The sequence below is a fragment of the Crinia signifera genome, chromosome 6 (assembly GCF_055691185.1).
Source record: "Crinia signifera chromosome 6, ASM5569118v1, whole genome shotgun sequence".
Classification (NCBI taxonomy): domain Eukaryota; kingdom Metazoa; phylum Chordata; class Amphibia; order Anura; family Myobatrachidae; genus Crinia; species Crinia signifera.
The window spans coordinates 112,342,220-112,362,441 of NC_139222.1; the positions used below are offsets into that span (position 1 = coordinate 112,342,220).

At 40.4% G+C, this 20,222-nt stretch overlaps 1 long non-coding RNA gene across 1 annotated transcript in view; it reads right to left on the reverse strand.

Moving 5' to 3' along the window:
• Positions 1-3,736: 3,736 nt before the first annotated feature.
• LOC146007036 (uncharacterized) overlaps positions 3,737-20,222 on the reverse strand; it is a 58,884-nt gene continuing 42,398 nt past the window's right edge. The window contains exon 3 of the long non-coding RNA XR_014444207.1: positions 3,737-3,830. This is a non-coding gene — a long non-coding RNA (uncharacterized LOC146007036). The remainder of the gene's footprint in view (positions 3,831-20,222) is intronic.

The window sequence follows — 20,222 nt, forward strand, 5'->3', positions numbered from 1 at the left end:
AGAGTTATCATTACAATGTTGCCACCTACTATATTTGACACTTTTAAAAACACTTTGAAATCCTCAGTGAGTACAGAGAGAGAACCGGTTGAGTGCTTCTTATAATTCCTCCTTTGATCTCCGCCAGCTGTGATCATAGCTCCTACGTCCCCAAAACTTTACCAGTCTAACCTCTTTGTGATCAGCCTCAGATATACAGTAAAATGTAAGCTGCTCTCACTATGATACATTCCAATGTGCTGTTCACTGCTGTGAAATATCTCAAAGCTTACCTACAAAAAAGCGAAGGGGTTTCACTAAACTCCTGAGGCTTTAATCCCAAGTTGTTCTGTGGGATAGAGAATGAAATACCAGGAAATGTGGTGCTTGCAGTATTTCATTTTGAACAAAGCTTTTTCCATGATTAGAAGACTCACTTCCTATTGAGTGGGACCAATATGGGCTTAATGCTGAGTACACAATTTTTCTGCTATGGCTTGTTAACCTCAGTGCTCTGTGTTTGTATTGCTGTACAAAGACTGAATAATGGGACACCAGCTTGGCAGTGTGGAATAAGAGCTGTCTGTGGTTTTGCACAATGTGAATGACATGGGGAGTTTATAGAAACCTTTCTTGGAAAATAAGCAGTATAATTCATGTTATTTATTTCACTTACATCTACAAACCAGGAATTATTATATGTTCTACAGTATTTAAGAGCTGTAGCGTTAAAAAAAGAAATTCCACTATGTAACGTTTGAACAAAAATCGGTACTTATGTATTATCTGGGCTACCATGTTAAATGCACCCCATTTTTTCATACCCCTACTATCCAACTACGCATGGAGTTGATTTTATATAGTGTGGCGAGCGCAGCGAGCCACCGTGCCCGAAGCGTGGCGAGCGCAGCGAGCCCCGCGAGGGGACGCGGTCTCATAAGAAAAACGGGAGCCCAGATATTACATAAGTACCCAAAAATCAATGGATTTTAAAGACTTTAATTATTAAAATTGCTTATACTTTACTGTACCCACAAACAGGGGTATTTTATTCCCTAAACTGCCAACCAAAATGTATTCTTTCTATTCATACACAGTATATACAGTATAGCATTTATATATGAGTGTGATGTACAATACATTAGACACATTTTTGAGGCTTAGATATTCATTTGTTCTTACCGCATATGCTTACTGCTCAATGAGTCTGCATGTAGAGAAGTGAAGCATATCACACTTGTGTAGGTGAGCTGAAGTGGCAGTAAGTAGCATAGCTACAGTAAGTACAGTAAGTACACAATGGGGGAAATAACATTTTCATCTGACAGTTATTATATGGGCTACATCACACATTTTCTCTCTCGCCTATATGGGGTGCAAGCGGGAACATTGTTGGCTGTGAGGTGTTAGGGTTTTAACAACTCCATTGAGACATCTTCACCAGGGCTTCTAAATAACTTCACCAATTAGGGCATGTATGTGCAACTGTAGCAAGTGAATAACCACAGCAAAGAAGATTCCTGCTGGCTTTTATGGGCCCCATATATCAATGGATTACAATACCAGCAGCATATTTCATTTAGTATTCTGCGATACTAAGGTAGTTTGTATACAGCATATCTGACAAGTTCCAGCAATGTCTCTCTACCTAGCTGCATTCTGCTTCTGGGAACCTAAAGCAGCTGGTGGCAGGCTTCCGTGTACCATTACTGCACATGTGCAAAGTCCAGTCTATGCATGTACATGACAGTTTCATCCAACGCTCACCCAGCAATACCCGATAGAGCGGCGGAACTTGTGAGTAGTTGACCCAGGAGCAAAAATATATTTTGGGTCCCCTCCTCCACTCCAGCCCAAGTTCACAATATGCCACAAAGCAGTGGGCCCCTTAGTCCTCTGGGGCCCTAGTGCAATGTACCTGCGGCACCAATGGTAGTTCTGCTTCTGGCCTAGAAGACTGCTGAAATTGGAAAGGCAGTAGCGAGAGGTATAGGGGCAAACAGCGCTAAACTTAGTTTACCTCTGTTTGTTAAATACTGAAAGTAGGGCATAACCCCTTTAGTGAGTAGTAAAGGGCTTATGATTTGTTGACAAACAAAGCCCTATATTTTAAATCAAAATGTTACCATTACATTACTAATAATGCAGTTAAGACACTACTGTATTATTTTAGGGATACATTTATTAAGGTCCATACCTGCCCTAGTTTACATTCTAGGGTGTATTTGGGCATTTTTACAAAGACTGATATTTGCCAAAGCTACAACACAGGAGTGTTGCATTGAATCAAAATCAAAAATACCAGTGAAATCACAAATATTATCAAATACAAAATTGGCCAAACTCGGAAGTCCTTAGGAAATAACAGTTAATTTAAAATGTACTAATCATATCTGTAAACATACCAGTGAATTGTATTAACTTAGGCCAAAAGTCACTTTAGAAATAGAAGTCCCCCTGAGCAGCATTCGTGAAAAGAGAGAAGAGGGACTAGCTCTCCCAAATAGGATAGAAACCACATGAATACAGATGAAGCCATCCTCTTCTAGCCCTTTAATAGGATAAAGTGAGCCAGAGCTGTCAGACTTAATCCTCTGCTTATCCCGTATTGTATTGTTCTATGTATTGTATTGCAGCTGAGAACAATAGGCCTTGGTGACCCATAGCTGTCCAGAGAAGGCTATCTGAAGAAGGCTCCATCTGTACATGTAAGTGTGTTTTACTCAGATTTTGCCACTGGATGCACTCACAGGCTTGACCACCTAGACAGAGTCTTATGGGTAAATTTACTAAGATGGGAGTTCTATAAGAGATGGATGTTGCCCATATCAACCAATCAGATACTATTATAGAAGGTGCTAAATACTGTATACGAAGTACTGTATAATCTGATTGGTTGCTATGGGCAATGTCCCTTCTTCAAGAGAAAGTCTTAGTAAATTTACCCGTTAGTGACCACCATGAAACCTAGCCAGCATGCTGTGGCACCAAATCTCCTGCAATTCCTTCTGCTCTTGTGGCAGCTGATGGGGCACCAACTGTGCATAAACCTTCCTCGGGTCAATTATTCATGGAGTATCTATCACATCATCTAACTGGGCCACAGTCATCCTGAGTCCACCTTAACTATGGCCCACATGGCAGCAATGCTGTCATCAATAATGGTGGGCACAGGTTGGCCTCAGAGCTCCTGGAATTCCAGGGACTGACACCTGCGGTGAAATTCTGCAAACCACTTAAACACAGTGGTAGGGGATGCAGCTTCCTTCACAATAGGAGCTTGCTGTCAGTCAAAACTCTCTTGCTGTCACAGACCATTCTTGTATTCATAGAAGTTTATGGCTCTCGAGTTTATGAAGAAAGCGGACATGCTGACTTTGGTGTGTGGTGCTGCTTATATACTATATGGTTCTGTGCCTTTTTATTTTACAATGACTTTAGTCATAGATTCACAACCAGACAATCAGATTATGTCTACTCTACATATTCACTGCACATCCGTAAACCTACTGCACACCCCAGACTGTACTAACAGGTCAAGATCTTAGTAGCGCTATATGTAATGATACAGTGTAGAAGCATAACCATTTGTTTCCCTTATTGAGAAATATCACTGTTTTATAAGCTGAAGAATAACAAAATATGCAGCAGACAACACACACTCGCTATTTGCAAAAAAGCATCAGAGTATAGTAAACATCCAAAAAGCACTGCTTTATAATCTACATATTATTACAACAACAGAAAACATACTCACCCAATTTCATACTGATGAGAGAAACAAACCCAAGGACATCCAAAGGTCCTACTTGGCAATGTTTGCTGAGTGACTTCCCATTCATGATGGACCCCTGTTGAGGCATGACAAGGAAAGATATTCAATGATATTTTAGAAAATATCCTATCACTTGTAATACTGTCATAAGAGGAGTAAATGACCAAATTTGAAGCACTTACTCAACATGGATAAAATGGAACATCCCTTCCTATTGTTATCTAGTTCAGATTGTTCTGCAACAGAATGAGTAACTTGAACATTGGTTCTTGTCTGGACATTATAAGGGACCGCAATGCGAGCACTATATCAATTTGCATATTTTGCATGGTTTGGATTTGCACATGATAAAGTGAACATATGCACAATGCGTGTGTATATACAGTAGCATGTACAGTAAATACAATAGTTGCCATGCTTATGCAATTATGCTCAAATTGCAAACAACCCTACATCTGCTCTAAAATGTATTTCTACTGAAATGTATGAACACACGGGGCTTTGGCCATAGCATTTTCTGCACACAGTTAGTACTAGCATTCATTACATACCAACAGCAAGAAATATTTAATAATAGAGATATCTTATTGTCGTTTCTATATAATGTTCCTACTGTAGGTAGCCTTTTAACCTGTGTATATTTTATCATAATTCTTGCATACAATAATTGTATTTTCTTTGGTAAAGTTTTTGAATTTTTCGAATTCATTCTTATGCTATAACAAACACTAATAATAATACAATGCAATACTATAGTAAGCAGTCCTTACTATACAATGTATATTTCTATTAAACTTCATACAAAAGCAATATTTAACAAAAGAGACACAAGTTAAATACTGTAGGTGAATGTTTTGAATACCACTATGTTAATGTAACCTTGCATGGATATTTTCTCCCTTCCCTTGTCATTCCATTAATGTGTCTTCCTTGAGACAGGTTTGCATGGATTCACTCAGTGGCGTAACTATAGCACCGCAGCCCCCGCCACCGCGGGGGGGGGGGGGGGGGGGTGCTGTGCATATGGGGGTGCCGGGGGCTACGGTGCTATAGTTACACCTCCCCCCAATCCCCCGCAAGCTTACCTATTTCGCTGGTCCCGGCGGCTCCGTTCTTCTGCTGAGAACCACCACAAAATGGCCGCCCCCATATAGCACACAGTTCTCTGAAACTGTCTGCTGTATGGGGGCGGCCATTTTGTGGTGGTCCTTAGCAGAAGAACGGAGCCGCCGGGACCAGCGAGAAAGGTAAGGCTGCAGGGGATTGGGGGGGTTTGAATGGGCGGCGGGGGGGCGCCCAAAATGTAGCTACGCCGCTGGATTCACTAAATATTATTGGATCAGTGCAGGAACTTTTTTAGTAGTCTAAAACAATGTTCCCCTATTCAGTTTTTCGATCTGCTGCTTATTTAACATCTGAAAAGAACAGTGTTGTCCAAACATGATGGAAGGTAAGAGAATAGCAGCAACAACAAATTAATGGAAGGCTAAAATGCCTACCAATATTACAACTACTGTATCAGCATTACATTTTTGGAGCCAACACTTACTGGATTAAAGTCTCATTGTTCCTGTGACCCAATGAAAGTCCTGCTCAAAAACCTTTGGAAACACCCTTTTAGTACTGTAGCTTGGAACATTTAACCATTCTAAAAGAAATTCATTGAAATTACATTAGATTAAAGCATAACCTAATATCAGCCAATCCCAACAACCGAAAATGTTACAGTGTAATCCTTACATGGGTATGGGAATTTAAATTCAAAGCAGCCAATGAAATGGCCTGAAGATCATTTGATGTTTGCATCACACACGGTAAGCGAACATTCAACAAGGAATCATACTGAAAAGAGCAGACTGTGCTATTGATATGAGGTTAATAACGTTGCTTTAACTTAAAATCCAGCCCTTGAAAAAAAGATTTAATATTTAATACTGTTTGTGTGAGACAATATTGAAAATCAGAAACAAAGGAAAGCTGCGAGACCCAGTAGAGAGCAACATCCTCTCACATTTTCAGTTATGAGGCCTTTGATTTTGTTCCATGAACACCCGAAGATCTCTACAAAGCGTTGGAATGACATGTAAGACTTTGACATGTCTGCAAACTGTTCAGAGCTCAGAGAGATTAAATCCATAAATCTTCTAAAAAGCATAACAATAGCAAAGTTGATATTTCTGTGTGATCAAAATATGAGTACAAATTACTTGTACACCAAGTTTTTCAAATGCAAATGTGATCTGTTCCAATTATCTTCGCACCCCAAGCAGTCCACCTCTATGTTCCAAAGAGATCAATATATTTCTGTGAAGTACTGTATATGCATCCTGATTTCAGACCTAACATATGGGGTTATACACACCTGATCACTGGGCTGCTAATTTGCAGAGCCCTGCGATCAGGTAATCACCGTCAAGCCAGTGTGAAAACCTGCCCTCTGCAAGCATGTGAATCAATGTGCACAGCTTGCAGAGGGCTTGTGAAAATTATGTAGATTGGTGAATAGCAGCACATCCATAAGCAAGACCCTCACCATCTAATGATTTTTCCACTGTGTGCAGTCCGTGCCTAGCCCAGCACTTACAGTACTCAGCAGCTGCGATAGAAACAAGATGACCAGTGCCGGAACTGACGTCACATGATGTTCCTTCAAACACCTGGGCACGCCTGCGTTTTCCCTGGGTCTCCCAGAATGTAACTGAAAATATGAGTTCAGATGGAGCGTCAGCCGTCCTTGGCCGGCGCTCGCCAGATCCCTTGCGCTGGCGAGGGGCGGCGATAGAGACTGGGACACGTGTGCGTCTCACATGCACGCGCGTCCCAGTATCACGGTGGCTGGGCAGTGTGTCCCTGCCCGTCTCTGCTTCAGGGAGACGCTGCCCAGTTCGGCAGGGGGTCGGGCGGTGAGGGGGACCAGCGGAAGGCTCTGTTTGCCATGGGGCACGCGAGCGTCTCATGCGCCCCTGGCGGTAGCCGGCCACCGGCAAAGTTAAAGCTGGCTCCATCTGTATTTATGCTTATGGACATCTTATTGCTACAATTCACTGTCACATATATATACATTATATATACATTAAGCCCAGTTATGCCCCTTCAGTCATGAATGGGGATGTGCTTCAAATGCTCTGCATGTGCGTATGCTTGGCTGATGCCCATTTTTCTATTGCAGGGCACAAAAAGAAAAGCCAGGGCCGCCCCAGGCTAAAAATTACAAGCCAGCCTGAGTCAGATCCTCCTTGGGACAGAGAAGTGCCAGTTGAGGTGTGGAAATGTATTAATGTTATCTAGATGGGTGTTATATTTGTATAATAGGGAGTCTTGGGATTTCTGAGACCCAAGTGCATGATTTTGCATTTTTTGGCATTAAACTGTAGTTGCCATTCTCTTGACCATTTCTCTAATCTGCCTAGATCCTCAATCATTTGTTTTACCCCTCCTGGTGTGTCTACCCTGTTGCATACCTTTGTGTCATCTGCAAAAAGGCACATTTTACCCTCAATTCCATTTGCAATATCACCAATAAAGATATTAAAAAGCACCGGTCCAAGTACAGATCCCTGGGGTAATCCACTTGTAACCTTTCCCTCCTTTGACTGTACTCCGTTTACTACAACTCTCTGTTTTCTGTCCTGCAACCACGCTCTTATACATTTAACTATCTTAGAATCCAATCCCAAGCTTTCAAGTTTATTTAACAGTCTGCGATGTGGGACAGTGTCAAAAGCTTTACTAAAGTCTAGATAAGCTACATCTACAGCCCCACCTTGATCTATTACTTTAGTCACCCAGTCAAAAAAGTCAATAAGATTTGTTTGACATGATCTTCCCCCAGTAAACCCATGCTGTTTTGGATCCTGTAAATTGCTGGTTTTGAGATATTCTACAGCTCTTTGTTTTAAGAGTGTTTCCATCAATTTCCCTACTACTGATGTAATTCTCACTGGTCGATAGTTGCTTACCTCTTCCTTGCTTCCACTTTTGTGCAGTGGGACTACATTCGCTGTTTTCCAGTCCTCTGGGATTACTCCAGTAGCTAGTGACTGGTTGAATAATTCTGTTATTGGTTTTACCAGCTCCCCTTTAAGCTCTTTTAGTATCCTTGGATGTATCCCATCTGGCCCCATTGATTTATCCACTTTCAGTTTTGAGAGTTCTGTGAGGACTTTCTCCTCTGTAAATGTACTTGTCTCTCCCTCAGTTTTCTGACTATACTTGCAACTTAACTGTGGCCCCTTCCCCTCTCTTTCAGCAGTGAATACTAAGCAGAAATAATTATTAATATTATCTGCTATTACATTGTCCCCCTCAAGAAAACTTCCACTCTCTGTCTTCAGTCTAATTATTCCACTTTTTGTTTTTCTCCTTTCACTTATATATCTAAAAAAAGTTCCCCCCCCCCCCCCTTTACCCACTGCCTGGGCCATTTTCTCTTCAGCCTGTGCTTTTGCACATCTGATTACCTTCTTAGCCTCCTTCTGTCTAACAAGATACACCTCTTTGTCCTCTTTCTTCTGCGTCTGCTTAAATTTCTTAAAGGCCAACTTTTTTTGCTTTCACAATACTTGCTACTACTTTTGCAAACCACAATGGCTTTCTTTTTCTTGTGCTTTTCCTAACTCTTTTGACACAAAGTTCTGTTGCTTTTAGAATTGCACTTTTAACCTTTTCCCACTTATCCTGCACTCCTTCCAAGTTCTTCCACTCTGCCAAAGAATCCCTTACAGAGTTTCCCATCTCTACAAAATCAGCCTTCCTAAAATCTAACACCTTTGTTTTTGTGTGCGATGGCTGAGTGACAGTGTTTAACATTGAGCAGTTGGCTGAGTGACAGTGTTTAACCCTTTGAGTGCCAACATCTCTGTGACAGATGTGCAAAATATCCGGCTAAAAATGCCAGCGCCGCTCACATTTGTTATATAAATTCAAATAAAAAATGCTGTGTAAAAAAAGATTATATGGACTAAATCAGGTAAACATTACAGGTCATTATGATAAATAAAACTGTTTGCTTGGCAATTTTCACACCTATTTTGACAAATTCAATTGGCATTCAAATGGTTAACCATTAGCGGATATATAAATTTAGACCATATAAATAAATATGAAAAATGTAATCAATTATATTTGACTTACTGTAAATAACTTTTTTGCTTTTACACACTTATGGGGTAATTCAGACCCGACCGCATGGCCGCAAATTCACAACGGCCAGCATTTAGTTAAGCCACCGCCCCGTTAGAGTGAAATCTTGCCTTGCGAATTATTGTGCTCACTGTACGATTGGATGTGTATGGATACAAATCTATTCGCAGCCAAGCAAATAAGAAATAAAAGAAATCATCGTAACAGGCTCACCATCTACAGATTTTTACACTGGGCACAAGTCATCGCAGTGTGATAGAAAAACAGGGTATGCAGTCTGGAGATGACTTCACACACCCTCTCGGGCACACCTAGCATTATCCCGGACACTCCCAGAGTTTAGGCACACCTGCTATTATCTTATTACTCCCAAAAAATAGCCTATTTTCCAACCCCAAATGCCTAATTCCAGTAAATCGCTTTGCAAATGGTTTGTGAACAGAAGTAGCAGGTTTTCACGTAGGACAGCCTCGCACATGTATCGTGATTCATCCAGTGTGCAATCTGGTCTGAGTTACCCCATTAGTTGTTGGATTCTGTAGCTGAGTGGGGTGGAGGCATGTACTGTACCTCTGTTGCAATGTGCCGACCACTAATGTGCAAGGGTGATAAATTAAGATATTTTGTAGGGGCTCCTCAGTGCTTTATAAATGACATTCCCTCGGTAAAATGGTTAAATCATACACAGAGACAAGGTAAACCATGACATACTGTAGTAACAATAATGTTTGGGCTGTATCACATTCTATTAGGACATTTTACCATGCTGGAATAAATTAGCTGGTTAGGAGTGAGTAAAATATTTTTTTTTCCAATGCTGAATTTAGGCTTTTTAAATTTAGGGGCTCTTTAAATTCTTGTTCTTAAAACAATAGGTGTTCAGGGGGCCTGTCACTAATGCATAAGGTAACACAGACACACAGGAAAAAGCTGCCAAGTGGTGGAATACTCTACCACTCACACTGCATTCCAGGGGAATATTAGAGAAGAGTGACTAATGAATCTTCAGAGTACAAATGCACCAATTATTAAATAGAATTGAGTCGTGACCTTGTTAATTAACAAGAAAGAATATATTAAGTTATATTCCTTGTGACATACATAAGGTGTCTTTATGTCTATAGTCTCTGATTACTGATTACAGCATCTCTGGATTGTGTTAAAAAAGGTTAATTAGCTGTTCTGACCTGGGGAGTCTCTGAGAGGATACCTGGCGACTTGATAATTACAGTTTAATAAATATTCCTGCTTGAGATACAGTCTATTCTACTGTAACACAAAGGCATCTTCTGTTCCTTAACAGGTAGAACAGCTTTTTAACCCCTTCAATGACCATAAATCACCATAAAAGGACTAGAAATTCCATTCACTTTTTGTATATATTTTGTGGAGATTAATGAATACACTCCATATTCTTTCAGGTTAGTATGTACTTCATATTGCAATTTATAACCTTCCTAGTATAGCAGCACATTTACAACGACAGTGTGCGGAAACAATGTTACTCTGTCTATTATTTAATGAAAGATCACCAGAAGCCCTTTTTATGTGTGTGTGTGTGTGTGTGTGTGTGTGTGTGTGTGTGTGTGTATGTATATATATATATATATATATATATATATATATATATATATATATATATATATATATATATATATATATATATATATATATATACACATATATATATTCATTCCTGTATGACGTTTTTTTTTCACAAAACCGAAACGTAGATTGATGAATAAAGAGTGACTTCTTCTTTATACAAGTCCTGGAGTTCTGCTTCTTCTATATATAGACATTGTAGGGGCTCTGCACACACTAAATTAACTGATAATAAATAGTGGAGATTTGGTTCATGAATTGATCAATGCATTTAAGCCTGCAGCCCCCTTCACGGGACCCCACCTTTCTGCAGGTCCTAGCACTATCGCTCAATATGGCTACAATACACATAGCGATCACATCAATGTTAGGCATGCTATCTGATTGTCCTGGTCATAGAGCCATCCATTCTTCTGAGCATTAGTTTTATGCTATACTATGTAAAGTAACGAAGTGTAGACTTACATTAGCTTAAACCACATGAACTATTTCAGATACCTTGACAGTATCTACTCCAGTCAGGGCATAGATCCCTTTCTGTCTATCAAACCGGTTTATTGAACACACCTGTCGATTGGTATGTAAACCATATATTATGTCTCGATTCAAACACTCAGGTGCTCGGGAGTAAAGGTACCTATACCCATCTCCTTTTCAACCCTCTTCCCATATTCACCATCACCTGCTATGCAGTACCCTCCTCCTCATTCTACTCATCCTCTGCTATCCTCATTTTTCGATCCCTATACTAGGGAACCTTCATATTGAAGTTTTATTACGTATATATCAAACAGTCTGATATTTTGAAACTTTTTTTCGGCATTGTTTCACCTCCTCAGATACCCTAACACCCCTGAAGAAGTCCCATTGGGACGAAACGCGTAGGGTCTTTCAGAAAAGGGTTCTTCATTAGAGAAAAAAGAATTTGGCTGTATATCACAGTAATAATCTGTCGGAAAGTGTGTGTCACACATGGAATATATCAAACTATGATCATGTGTACAATTTAGTATGTTTTATGTTATTTTACGAAATAAATCTTTTAAATTTGTCATTATACATCTGTATGCACACACATTCTGTGAAACCATCAGCGCACCTCTATACTTTTCTTGTGTCTTTATGTCTATCACATACCTCTATTAACAGCGAGGTATCTAGAGGTGCAGCGAACCTTAGAGCGCAGACAGGGCCACAACCCCTTTTCTTCTTGAAACATCCGTCTAGCTGTTAAGTGGGCCTTATCTGCTGCTATGTCAAAAATGCCGTTTTATGATAGATCTAAAAGATCAACTAAAGCAAGAAATATCTTTGCAGAAGAGGAACAGATGATAGGAATAGATGAGGATGACTATTACAACCATTTGAACTTGGTTGAGAAATTAGCCATGAGAGAACTGAAAAACTGGTACGATATTACCACCCTTGAAAAGTATCTAGAAGTAGGTCGGATACCAAGAGGACTAAGGATCAGTAAAACACCCACTATTGGGAATGTGAATGAAAAATTCATGACCCATTGGAATTCGATACTGGACGACTGTTCGGCTAAGCTAATGGCTCTAATTGTCAGCGAGAGAAAGAAAGAAATAGCCAAAACTGAAGAACTGATTAAACTCGATAAACTTCTAGAGAAATTCGAAGGAAGCGAAGAATTCAAACGAGATGTTGTTGATTTACAACAAAAACTTGATGAGGAAGAGGACGTCATTATACAAAGAAAACAAAGGAAATTTACCCGTGATAGAAATGACTATTTAAATGGGAAAATACGGAGTTGGTCAAATTTCGAAAGAAGAACAGAACAGAATCTATACCTATATAGGCCTATAAGAAGGAACTATAATGAAGGCCCCAGACGGACATACCAATAACAAGAGGGGAATTACATAAACGACAGATCGAAACAGCACTACCACCAAAGTAGTGATCGTCATAATAGATGGCAGCAACCTGTCTATCAAAAATATAATAAACCCCACCATTCATATCGCAATAACCATCGCGATTATTCAGGCCCTAGGAACCCTAGAGACCATTCGGGCTCCAGAAACTATGGAGAACACCTAGACCCCAGAGGACCACAATACTTTTGCAACAGAATTCCTTCAGATCATAACTATCAAAGAAACTACAAATCACCATCTCCGAATACCCAAAAATCCAATTATCATTTTTTAGGGAGAAAGGGAGATGGCTCCCGACCAATCCTACAGAGAGAAGAAGAACTGTTCACCCCTATGGATTCCCCTCAAGGAACCAAGAGAAACCTGAACGAAGAAGACGAGGCTGCAGAGGGGGGAGAAAGAAGCCCCAAGAAAAATAAATCAGGGCTAAACCTAACAAATTAGAAACGGGGGTTATTAACCTCACTTCAAGGGAACTACCTCCAACGCAGACCCCCGTTTTAAATAGGGGCCTCAAATTTGCATCGGATTCCCATGTCCAAAATTTTGATTTGTACATAGATCTCAATAAATTTACTAGAAATCTTACCTTACAAAGGCATTTTTTAAAGAACCCTCCTACACAACGAGATGGCGACTTAAAAACACCACCAAGAGTAGCACCTCCATCTAAATTCTACCCTGTAGAGTCGAGAGGCAGCTACATCGACATATTCTACAACTCTGTGGACGAAGACTTTAGAAAACTTAAGGTTATCAACCACAAGTTTAATAAAAAACATAAGCTCCCAAGAAACACGCGCCATAAAAACTTTGAAAAAGGACAAGGAAATAATAGTTAAAGGGGCGGATAAAGGGGGTGCTGTGGTCCTTCAAACAACTGAGGCATATCTAAAAGAAGCAGCTAATATCCTGAACGATCCGACCACGTATATCACCCTCCAAGAAGACCCCACCACCGGCTTTCAGGAAGAACTACGAGTACTCCTAACAAATGCACTCAAAGACCAACTAATCTCTAAAAGTGAATTTGAATATTTGTACGTTAGATATCCGATAATGCCCATTTTTTACCATCTGCCCAAAGTGCATAAGAATAAGAACACACCCCCGGGAAGACCTATAGTGGCAGGAGTCCAATCCTTAAGTGCCAACCTTTCACATTTTGTGGATCTAATCTTACAACCGTATGTATTGCTCAATAGATCCCATCTTAAGGATTCCACAAGTATTCTACAGAAACTACAACTTATGAAATGGCAAGAAAATTTCTACTGGATTACTGTAGACGTACAGGCTCTATATTCGTATATTCCCCACCTTAAAGGGATGCAAGCAGTGAGAAAAGTGCTATCTAGAGATCCCAACAAATCTGCTAAAGAGGTGGATTTTATTCTATTATGTATTAACTACATTCTAACACATAACTTCTTTGAGTTTAATGGTAAATTTTACCTCCCAAAAAATGGAACAGCTATGGGGACAAAGTTTGCACCCTCCTATGCCAACCTTCTAATGGGCATATGGGAGGAGACGCATATTTACGGATCCACTTTCGAACAACATATTCGATTCTTCAATAGATACATCGATGATCTCATATTCATCTGGGAAGGAGACCTGCCGAGTATCACAGAATTCAATGAATATCTCCAGAGAAATGATTTTAATCTTAAATTCACTTCTTAAATTGATGCAAACAAGATCGATTTTTTAGATCTGACATTACAGGGGACACCCGGCAAACTGATTGGTACCAAAACTTTCTTTAAGGAAGTTGATGCCAACAGCTTTATACCGTACAACAGCTGTCATCACCCCAGATGGAAAGACGGGGTCCCATACGCCCAGTTCCTGAGACTGAGGCAAAACTGTTCAGAACTTGAAATTTTCTGGTCACAATCAGAAACCTTGAAGAACAGGTTCATCGAAAGAGGTTATGATCCACTGAATATCGAGAAGGACAGAATCAGAGCATCCAATACTGACCGAAAGGAGTTATTACAGATCAAGAAGAAGAAAGAGTCCAAGCAACAACTACGCCCTTTCATTACTCAATACAATAGAGAGAATCATTTCATTAAAAAAGTTTTGGACAAACATTGGCCTATCCTACTAAAATACCCGATCCTGGGACCAAACCTACCTCCACGACCCAATGTCATGTTTCGGAGAGCACCCAACTTGAAAAGTTTGATAGCGCCCAGCCAATTCCATCCGAAAAAAGATAAACCAGAATCGAACAGACACTTCATGAATACCATCATTAGATGCACACCCTGTACAAGATGTATTTGTTGCAAGTACCTAGACAAAAGCCTTTTAAGTGGAAGACACACGACAACAAACTTTACGCTTTGAATTTACCTTGTACCTGCAATTCAAACTTCATCATCTATAGAATTACGTGCGGATGTGGCCTCCACTATGTAGGCAAAACTAAAAGGGTACTGAAACTCAGAATTCAAGAACATCTGAGAAATATTAAAAATAAACTCACGACCCACAACATACCACAACATTTTGCAGAGAAACATAATTCTACTCCTGATCAAAGCAACTTTACATTTACAGCCCTGGAGCATATTCCAATTAACCCAAGAGGTGGAAACAGAGAACTGACATTATCCAAAAGAGAGACATTCTGGATATACACTTTAGATTCATTGTCCCCCAAAGGACTTAACGAAAACGTGGATATAGTATCATTCCTGTAAAACAGTTGATCCCCTTGAGGCTATTAGTTCCAAAGTGTTCTTTTTAACTTTTTCACCTCATATTCCATTTCCATTTTTTCCCTTATTTTTTCTAAATTCTTTACTCATATTCTACCATCACGTAATTGTCGGGTTTTCATGTAATCCTACAAAAACTTCTCTGGTGGTTTTTCTCTAAAACATTCATATACCCATTTATGGCATTACCTTGTATTCTATCTAAAGAATGATATAGTCACACCGTTGTATGATATTTGTAGGATATTGCCAAAAGATGGTCACATTGATGAATGATATTGTAAAAATTGTGACCCCTTTGTACATATAAGACCAATATGAGCTACAAACCTTTCAACTGCATCTAATCCAAATGACTAGATACATATAGTAACACTGTCCCATTAAGCTTGCACGTGTAGGATATTCACTCCATTAGGACCATACAGGTGATCGCATAGATACTATGGAACCTTATAGGGATTTATCTATTTTTGTACACTCAGGTAGTGGCCCCCGGGCAATCACCCCAGGCCTTTGCCTCACATTTCCGGCACACCACTATCTTACGACAGACGGTGGACCCCAGATCTGTTCTAGGGCCCATCTCCACATCCCATCTGGGTTGAGGCCCCTAAATCAATACCATAGGCCCTAGCCTTACACACCCTGCACATCACCATCTTTAGATTAGTGGCGGTATTAAACCACCCGAACCCGATTTAGGGTCCATCCCTACACCTTCCAAATGTCTAAACTAACTATTTATACACTACATGACACTAATCTGGTCAATAAATAACCGATTACTAATATTTCATATGGAGACTGCGATCTCACTTTATAGATTATCGACTCTGCACATATATATAGCACTTTAAGTTTTTATTCCTGCTGTACATACATATATTATTATTGATTAGATGTCCCCAATGAGTTGGATACGTAACCTTAACACACCCCGACTTAGACTAAGGCACCTGCATCGTGTCGAGGGTTAAACCCACTCGTTTCACCTCTATACACCCCCATATATTAACACTCCCCCGGTTCTTGGTTTCCACCTCATCCATGTAAATCTTCAATTTTGACATAGGTCTGACATATCCGCATATCCTAAGCTGGTGGAACGCAAGGCCACTTCAGTCTATATAAGATGGAACGCAAGCACTCCGTAGCTATGTTTTATGGAGTCCACATAGTGTAGATCACCCCTTGCCGGAAGTAACAAGGTGAAACTCAAGGCAGTAGCACTCAGCGCACCTCCCACCCCGTCGGAAGAAGTAAGATGGTGCGCTAGATTGGAGCGCACAGAACACCCGGAAGTTAGCACTGATCCCGCCGGAAGTAGCGTGGTGGAACGCTAGATTGGAACGCACCGCACACCCGGAAGTAAGTGTTTCCGATACACAGATCTCCCCACGGGAGAGACCAAGGATTATAGGACTCCCATAACGCTTTTATTGGGAGACGGGGGAAATGTTTACATAGCATACCACTGTAGTAAAAAGAATGTACACCATACATACCTGATCCTCCAATCAGCTCACACAGGAAGTGAGGTCACACCACATTAGGGTATATAAACCCCATCTGATTCAGTCAGAATTCATTTGCCTTCTGACTGATGTGATACACTTATCCCTCCAGAGGTAAGCTACACCTTCTATTCGGTTGCGCCGTATTGGTCTAATATAGATAGGCCATTATCTGTATACTCTCCATTGTGCATGTGAGGACTCATACATTTGAGATCATCTGTAAATATTGAACTTTGGTATTTGGCATTTAAAATTGTTTATAATATAGTATGCCCTCTCACCTGGGATGGTTACTCCATGGGTTCTCATGGTGACACATTCTAGAGAGACGGGGTCATATCAAGCTCTAACAACTTTTGATTCAAATTGTATTTCTTTTATTGTCTATGCCAGGGTTGGCCAACCGGTAAGAGGTAAAGAGCCGAAAAATATCGGTAGTCAAGCTAAAGAGCCAACATCATGCGCGCGCCAAAAAAAGGGGCGTAGTCTATTTTGACCTCGGGTGGGTGTGATACAAATATGCCTCCAATAATGTAGTGCCGTATATACATATGCCCCCAATAGTGCCAGATACACATATGCCCCCCACGGTGCCAGGTATGCACCACACAGTGCCAGGTATGCCCCCACAGTGCCAAAAAGCTGGTATGCCCCCACAGTGCCACAAACTGCTATGCCCCCACAGTGCCACAAACTGCTATGCCCCCACAGTGCCACAAACTGCTATGCCCCCACAGTGCCACAAACTGCTATGCCTCCACAGTGCCACAAACTGCTATGCCCCCACAGTGCAAATTTCCCAGCAGCAGCACTCACCGTTGTTGCTGCTGCTGCCAGGCGGGGAGAGGACAGTCTGGCGTCCCCCCGCAGTCCTCCTGTCATGTCACAGCACACCGCGCGTCTCCTCCCCCCTCACTTCCCTGTGACTGCGCCACCAACCAATCAAAGCTCGCTGGCCGGCTCCTGATTGGCTGCTGGCCCACGAGCTCTGATTGGCGGACGGCCCAGTCACAAGGATGCACAGTAATGGGTGGGAGAGATGCGCGATGCGCGCTCTCCTCCCCTCAGAAGGAGAAGGGATTCAGGGAACCGGCAGCAGGAGGGACTGGGACAGACGGTGGGCGGCGGGCAGCAGTGGGAGCAGGAGCCGCACTTTACAAGGGGGAGAGCCGCATGAGGCTCAAGAGCCACAGGTTGGCCACCACTGGTCTATGCATTTCCTAATTTTCTAAATGAGGACCTTTTGGAGATTCGTTATGTATATTATAGGAGATTTATATGTAATTGTCCCTACCTGTTACTCTAGAATTTTTTGGAATCTATGTGTTATGTAAACTCACTGAGAAGGCTTGTATAGATTTTTTGTCTTTATGAGCCACACATCTTACTACTCCATGTCTAAATCTGAAAGGCTCCACGAGTTCGGCAAGCCCCTTTAAGACCTATTTGTACATTTTCTAACCCACTTTAGGAGAACCCTCACCGTATATCTTTATCCCTACGGTTTTGAGGAGCACTGAATTCCCATTATTGATGTTTACAGCAGTTGGCTTGTGTCTTTACTCTGGATCTATGGTATGTACATATACTTAGATTGTCCTGGTCATAAAGCCATCCATTCTTCTGAGCATTAGTTTTATGCTATACTATGTAAAGTAACGAAGTGTAGACTTACATTAGCTTAAACCACATGAACTATTTCAGATACCTTGACAGTATCTACTCCAGTCAGGGCATAGATCCCTTTCTGTCTATCAAACCGGTTTATTGAACACACCTGTCGATTGGTATGTAAACCATATATTATGTCTCGATTCAAACACTCAGGTGCTCGGGAGTAAAGGTACCTATACCCATCTCCTTTTCAACCCTCTTCCCATATTCACCATCACCTGCTATGCAGTACCCTCCTCCTCATTCTACTCATCCTCCGCTATCCTCATTTTTCGATCCCTATACTAGGGAACCTTCATATTGAAGTTTTATTACGTATATATCAAACAGTCTGATATTTTGAAACTTTTTTTCGGCATTGTTTCACCTCCTCAGATACCCTAACACCCCTGAAGAAGTCCCATTGGGACGAAACGCGTAGGGTCTTTCAGAAAAAGGGTTCTTCATTTGAGAAAAAATAATTTGGCTGTATATCACAGTAATTATCTGTCGGAAAGTGTGTGTCACACATGGAATATATCAAACTATGATCATGTGTACAATTTAGTATGTTTTATGTTATTTTACGAAATAAATCTTTTAAATTTGTCATTATACATCTGTGTGCACACACATTCTGTGAAACCATCAGCGCACCTCTATACTTTTCTTGTGTCTTTATGTCTATCACATACCTCTATTAACAGCGAGGTATCTAGAGGTGCAGCGAACCTTAGAGCGCAGACAGGGCCACAACCCCTTTTCTTCTTGATTATATATATATATATATATATATATATATATATATATATATATATATATATATATATATATAAAGAAAAAAGGTCATGCCCAATCCATATAAATATTCCTTAAAACATCAGATGTAGTAACAACCAGGGCAGATATCTTTATGTTGTATGCAGCCTCTTTTAATTCTTGATAGACCCAACTAGGATCCAATTAGGAGCACTATTCGGGAAAATACACACGGAAGGCTCACCAAGTGAGAAAGATCATACATTTTCTATTAAGTAGAAACATAATCTCACATACATGAAGGGTCGAAACTATCAGTTTGCCAGCATATAAACGACAACTCCACCACAAGTGTAGAATGAGTTCTGAACATTTCACAGAGCTAACCTAATATACAGTACTGTACAGCTGGAATGGTAACCGCCAGAAGCAAAGGAAGGTGTCGGCTAGTCATCTGGATGACTTCTCTTGCGCCACTGCATCAAGCCACTCCCAACGCATTTCATACCGTTATATAATACCAGAAGAGTGTCCAGCACTCCGTTCAGTGAAGGCGGCACTCACAGACAAATTACTTGCCAAAGAAGTTGCTTCCATATTTCAGTTTTATTTAAAAACCGTTGTATAATTCATATTCTTTCCAGTCCAGGGAAGGTCATCAACTATAGATGGATTTCTCTGTATTTTGAAATAATTTACTGAGACCAACACAAATGGTACTTTCTAATACAAATGTAACTGTAGTGGAGCTCAGACTTAAGATCAAATTCCAAAATACCTGTATGTATTATTTTGCATCCAAATGTAAAATAAGGTGAATTATAAAATTGAAATGATTTTTCTCCAGTCTTGAATACATATTTTGTAGTGATTGTATCATATTTTCTCAGCAAAATATCTACATAATTATGGTTCCGTCTGCTAAAAGAACACTATGTACAAATGTCAATACTCTTATCTTTAATCTCACATCTGACATAATCTCAAGGAACACCACTAGCAAATTATATATAATTTAATTTTAAGTATAACCTGTAGAGTCATACAGTTGATAGCTATTTTGCGTGGATAACATTTTCCTGAGACAAGAAGTGAACATAGCACCATATAAAGTGATTTCAAATCAATAAAATAGGGAGAAAAACAT